The sequence below is a fragment of the Mauremys mutica genome, chromosome 4 (genome assembly GCF_020497125.1).
Source record: "Mauremys mutica isolate MM-2020 ecotype Southern chromosome 4, ASM2049712v1, whole genome shotgun sequence".
Classification (NCBI taxonomy): Eukaryota; Metazoa; Chordata; order Testudines; family Geoemydidae; genus Mauremys; species Mauremys mutica.
The window spans coordinates 159687609-159693844 of NC_059075.1; the positions used below are offsets into that span (position 1 = coordinate 159687609).

Consider the following 6236-nt stretch of genomic DNA (forward strand, 5'->3'; position numbering starts at 1 on the left):
ACTCAGACTCCTTTGTACCAGTTTCTTTCAGGCATCTGCTTGGGGTGGAAAGGCTATCTTTTGTGCTAGCTGAAGACAAAATGGAGGAGTTTCCCCAGGGGCTTATATACTATCTCTTGTGGGTCTTTCTCCTTTCCCGTCTCCTATGCAGAATACAGCTGCAAGATGGAGTTTTGGAGTGACATGGGCAAGTCACATGCCCATGCATGAATCGGTTCCTTACACGCTGACGCCAAATTCCCAGGAAAGCTCAGAAGTGAATTGGTGTTAGCTTAAGTTTTTCTTGATTAGGGCACTTACAGAGAATAGTCTTTTCTCAAGAATATATCCAGTAGATCATAACCTTTGCAGAGATATGTTACATGGCATATCTAGCATAAAACATATTTTAGTTATGTCATATTTACATTCATAAGCATATTTCTATAAAGCATTATGGGTTGCAACATCACACCCTGTTTCATGGGCTATAAATTATAGGAAATAAAATTAACAAAATAATCGGGAGGGAGCTGGCATGCTTGGAGATATTTTGTTGTAGCATCTGCAGAGTTGTTGCAGAGATCATCTTTGTTAACCACCAGTTTGGGGAATATCCTACTTTTTGGAGTCTGCCCTGACCTTGGCATTTTCAGTGAGGACTGCCCCAGGCACTTTCTGTTCATAGAAGGCAGAGAAGCCTGGAGGAGGAGTTCTGAGCATGATTCCTGGAGGAAGTAGGGGCATAGTGTTTCCTGGGCACATACCTGGAGTGACAGACTTGGTAGGTTCTGAATAAGGAGATTGTTGGCTGTTGGTTGTTTCTACTGGTGTTCAGAGAAGCAGGACTTTGTGTATATTCTTTGTAACCCCTCACACACAGATTATACCAAAGAATAGAGCTGACTTGTATTATCAATTTTTCCTCCTTATACAATCAACCCTGCAATGCCTCACAGGTTGGCACCACTTAGGAGAAGGAGGCACCAACATACCCTGGAGCACTGATAATACCAGCGAAGCCTGCACACCCCTGGGGGAATTTTTGATAACATATGAAGAAAGGAAGAGTCATCACTGGGCTGCCATGGATCTCCTTGGGGGGAGGTGATGATCACAATGTCCTTGTGCATCTGCAGACATGGATCAGTGCATGGGCCCATCCCTGTGGTGAACTCACCCTTTCATGTCAATTGGACACTACTGTCTGTGAGCACCACACCTTTGGTGTTACTGGGATAGTTTCTAGGGTGGTGGCTGTGACATGCCAGGGTCCAACCCAGACTAGATCAGCAGCTGTGTCACACCTGCCTGCAACCTTGCAAAGCCTTGCTGAAGTGGCTTCCACCTGGGCCACTCACAAGCAACCGTCTAACAGCAAATCACACCCTGAGCATGTGTGTAACTGCAGCCTGGCCAGGAATAGTTGGGTTACACTCAGGCTCTCACCACCCTTGGTTATACTGCAGGGTGACCCTAACATACACCCCAGTCTTTGATTTCCCTCCCAAAATGTACGTCCTGTGTTGCCCAGTCCCCTCCTGGATAATACAAGTTACATTGCCCATTATTTCTTTAACAGCACTAATATTTATGCAACTTAGCTTCTCAGACACTTCTATTTGAACACACTGGATTAGATAAAACAAAACAAAACAACACCCCAAAGTGTATTGACTACAAAGATAGTGAGTGCAAATAAGGAGGCACAGAAGTTAACAAATAAGGTGAAATTCAAAGCTAATGTTTCCTCACTACATGCTTTCAGCAGTCTTACTGACCAAACTTCTTAGGTTAGGACCCATCTCCCAGTCCAATGGCTGCTTCCTTTATCCCTTCAGATGCAGTGAATCAGTGGGCAGAGTCAGAGAGAGAGAGAGAGAGAAAGAGAGAGCAGTGCCTTTGTATGTCTGCCCCTTCTTTTTATAGTCCTCTCCCCGCTTTGAGAAACATTTTCATCTGGCACCAGAAGACAAAATGTCTATGTAGAAGGATGTTCCCTGCTGTTTTTTCCTGACCTTTTTGGGCTTCCTTTGTTTCCCTTCCTACTTGATGACTCTGGTTACTCTTTAGAATAAAAAATGAAGCAGAGCACACATGTCTTTGTTTGAGACAAACCAGTTTGCCAGCCCGAGTTTGGAACATGTATTAATAACCTGATACTGTGCAATCTTGTAACTTTACGCACCGTAACTCCTCACATTAACATTGTAGTTATGTTCCTGAAAAATGCAGCTTTAATGTAAACAGGGGTGGTTAGGTTCCAGGGGAAAAACTTTTTGCCAGACGAAAGATAATTATATACATTTAAAAAATATTTTTAAAAATCAATTTAATACAGGTATACGTTTTTAAAACAGTTTTAAAGGAACAGTTTAATACTACAATCATCATTGCTGAGCAAGCAATGGGAGGTGCCCCTGCCTAACCCACCACGGGCACAGCCCAGTGGCACTGCAGACAATGAGGCAGGCCAGGAGAAGCAGGTTGCACAGCAGCAGCGGAGCTTCCCTACTGTGATGCCCCAGGGGCGGGGGGCTCAACCCTCGGCCTGCCCATTCCACCTCTTCCCTCAAGCCCCCACCCTTAACCTGCCTCTTCTCTCCTGCACGTCCTACCCCTTTACTCCACACGCCCTGTCCCTGCTCCTCCCCCCCTCCCCTGCCTCCTAAACACCGCTAAACAGCTGATTGCCATGGGCGAGGTGGGGGGAGCAGGGTGAAGGCTCTGATCTGTGGGGTCTGCCAGCGGAAGGCGCTGTGGGGGGGCGTATGGGAGCTGATACGGGGACTGCCAGCTGTGGACAAAGCAGGCAGCCAAACGACGTTATAGCGGAGCATTGCACAACTTATAACGAGCAGGTTCTGTAATGGATCAGGAAAGTAAGATCGAAACAATGTTAAGCAAGAGGACGTTAGGTGGAGAGTTACTGTACATAATCAAAAATATTGTATTAATATTTACGATGAGAGCATGACTATTTCTACTTGACTCATTGCTTTATTTAGCATCTTGAAGCTGAGCTCTGTGTGCAGATAATATGCAAGCAAGAGGGATAGTTCTGTGAACTGCAAAAATCAGTAGCACTCTGTGGTATCCTCCTGAGCTCTTCTGGTCATCACGTCATCTCCATCAAGCACAATGAGTAAACCTATCCTTCCTACTTTGGGATGTGACCTAGCAAGGGAAGAACATAGGATACCATGGTGATTGGGATGCTATAAATAGCTAGATAATCAGGAGTGCTCTTACATGTCTTACGGGTTTTACATTCCACGTATTGGGGCCAGGACAATAAGGTGATTCTGAAACCAGGAAAGACTGAGAAGGTATCAGTTACAGCCGCAAACAATTAGTACATTTCACCTGTATCTAACTTTCTGTTCCTTTGATTCCAAATTTGTTGATTTTTTTTATGAGACATGTTTTTCATGGGAAATTGGATTTTCCATTCAACTATTTTTTCCATGAAATTATCTTCTACCTGGAAATTATAAGCTTCCCATCAAAATACCAAACTCCCCTCGTCCCTAAACTGTGGCTGCGGAACTCTGATGATGTTCCGGGGAAGTTCAGCAAGAGGAGAGACCATCATGCATCATGGGGGATGTGATCCAGCGTGGGAGCCTGGCCCATAGAAGAGATTGGTGCTGTGTGGTATCTGATGCAACCCGTGGTATTTACGAGCAAAAGATTTCAATCTCCACAAACAACACCCCTTTGTTGATCAGCTCTATGCAGTACCACGGCTTGCACTGAAAACAGCAGGATGAAATATACCCCTATCCTCGTACACTGTAACTCTTGGTAGAAATTGCATCATTTTATAACACTGTAAGAAAGAGTAGGTAAAATTAATCCCCAGGGCACCAATTACACCAAGATGGCTCTGGTTCACTGAAGCCCATTAATTAGGTGTTATGGCTCTCTGAGCTCAGGTATTCCCAGTTGCTTTAGGAATCATGTCCCACATATCACACATCTCAGTATAAAACTTCCCGAATGCTCCAAACTGGCAGTTTTCTGTCGCTGGGGAAACACCAACACATCTCTCTCTCTGTTCTCAGCAGGTACGTGCGATTGTCCTGAATTACAGTCACACACACACACGGACACCATGGGGATCAGCAGGTATTGAATTCAAGATCTCCAGCACTGAAAGCCTGAGTCTCAAGTCCTACCTCTTCAGCTAAAGGAGCGACCTCCTTGGTTGGAAAAAATAGGCAATTACATAGTCACCGAAGCCAGTGCTTTCCATTGTGTCTCTGGGTTTTCATACAGGCTAAATGCCCAAGAGTTTAATTAGCAGAATAAGCATCTTTACCCCAAACTGACATGCCAAACCACAGATCTCCCTTTGCCCAAAGAGGGTAGAAAGATTGACACTCCTTTACTCTCACCCCTTCTTTAGCTAAGGAATAACCTCTTCAGACTGAGATGATTTTCACCCTGATTCTCTTACAGTAGAGTTCACAAGTCACTGCTTGCCACTCAGATTAGTGCATGGGAGTGTTTTCCTGTAGGACGTGATTAACCTGTGTGTCATTGTATTTATGTAGTGTGTATGTTATCGAACAACTGGAATGACCAGCTGTGAACATCTGGCTCTATGGACTAAGCCGTTTCCTGAGCGGATGCTGATGTCCATTAAGAAACTGATCTCCATTTATCTTCATCTACTTCATTACAGAGAAAGGACAGGTTTTTCACACCATCCACTTGCCCTCATCTCTGTAGCTTTCTGATCTCTGTTCAGAGGAGATGGAAAAGGGAAATCACTCGGAGGTGACTGAGTTCATTCTCTCAGGACTGACAGATCGTCCGGAGCTGCAGGTCCCCCTCTTTGGGGTGTTCCTACTGATTTATGGTGTCACCCTGGTGGGGAATGGGGGATGATCTTGTTAATCATGATTGATCCCCGACTCCACACCCCCATGTACTTTTTCCTCAGTAATTTATCTTTCTGTGACCTCTGTTTTTCCTCGTTAATTTGCCCTAAGATGCTGCTGAATTTCTTAGCTGAAAGGAAAAGCATTTCTTACACTGCCTGCACTGCGCAAATGTGTCTCTCTATCATTTTTTCAGATGTTGAGTGCCTCTTGCTGGCAGTGATGGCGTATGACCGTTATGTGGCCATCTGTAACCCACTGCTCTATACAGTCACCATGTCCAGGCAACTTTGTAAACGGCTGGTGACTGGGGCATATGCTGTGGGGTTGTAGATTCAATGATTCAGTGTTTTATATTTCGGCTGTCATTCTGCAGCTCCAACATCATCAATCATTTCTTCTGTGATGTACCCCCACTGTTGCCACTCTCCTGTTCTGACACCCGCAACAACGAGATTGTGATGTTTGCTTTCGGGTGCTGCATTATAGCAATCAGTTTTGTGACTGTCCTCCTCTCCTATGTCTATATCATCTCCACCATCCTGTAGATCCGCTCTACTGAGGGCCGACACAAAGCCTTCTCCACCTGTTCTTTCCACTTGAACGCAGTGACTCTGTTTTATGGCACCCAACTCTTCATGTATTTACGTCCCCCCTCCACCTATTCCATGAACACAGACAAAGTAGCCTCAGTGTTTTACACGCTGGTGATCCCCATGTTGAACCCCCTCATCTACAGCCTGAGGAACACGGAGGTGAAGGACGCCCTAAGGAGAGCAATGAATAAACTCCTAACTGATTCCTGAATCTGTTTAACTCTTTACTGGTTTAGTGATGGGGAGTGGGAACAGGTGAATTCAATTTCCAGCCCATTGCAATGTAATTTTGCAGAGCCCATGGTAGTATTGTTCATTATTGTATTGTTCTTATTATTAATTTGTTTGTATTCCAACAAGGCCTGCGTGCCTCAACTAAGATCGGGGCTTTATTAGGGATTATTCCAGGAAAATTCCAGGAAGCGCCTGTTTCATGTGTGCGAATATTTGTGATGTGCTTCAGAAACACAGAGCTATTTGTATTGGGAAAGTAGAGGGGGGGCATCAAATCTATCTCCCTCCGATTTGTCGTGGGTTTGGTTTCATTATGCAGTTGCAAGTATGAAGTGTGTAATTTCTTTGGCTGAACCAAAGGGCTTTTTGCACACCCTCCTGATCCCCTGCAGCCCTTTTTGGCCACTCTGGGGTTGTTGTTGAGATTGTCGCCTGGTTTGTATCCATGCACGTGGAGGAGAAAGGTGATTTCCATCACAATGGCCTTTCTTTTAAGTTAAGGGAGCGACAAAACTCATAAGAACAAGGGTAACATTTC

General features: G+C 44.9%; 1 pseudogene; it reads left to right on the plus strand.

Moving 5' to 3' along the window:
- Positions 1 to 4740: 4740 nt before the first annotated feature.
- LOC123367884 lies at positions 4741 to 5674 on the plus strand (annotated as a pseudogene).
- Positions 5675 to 6236: the final 562 nt, after the last annotated feature.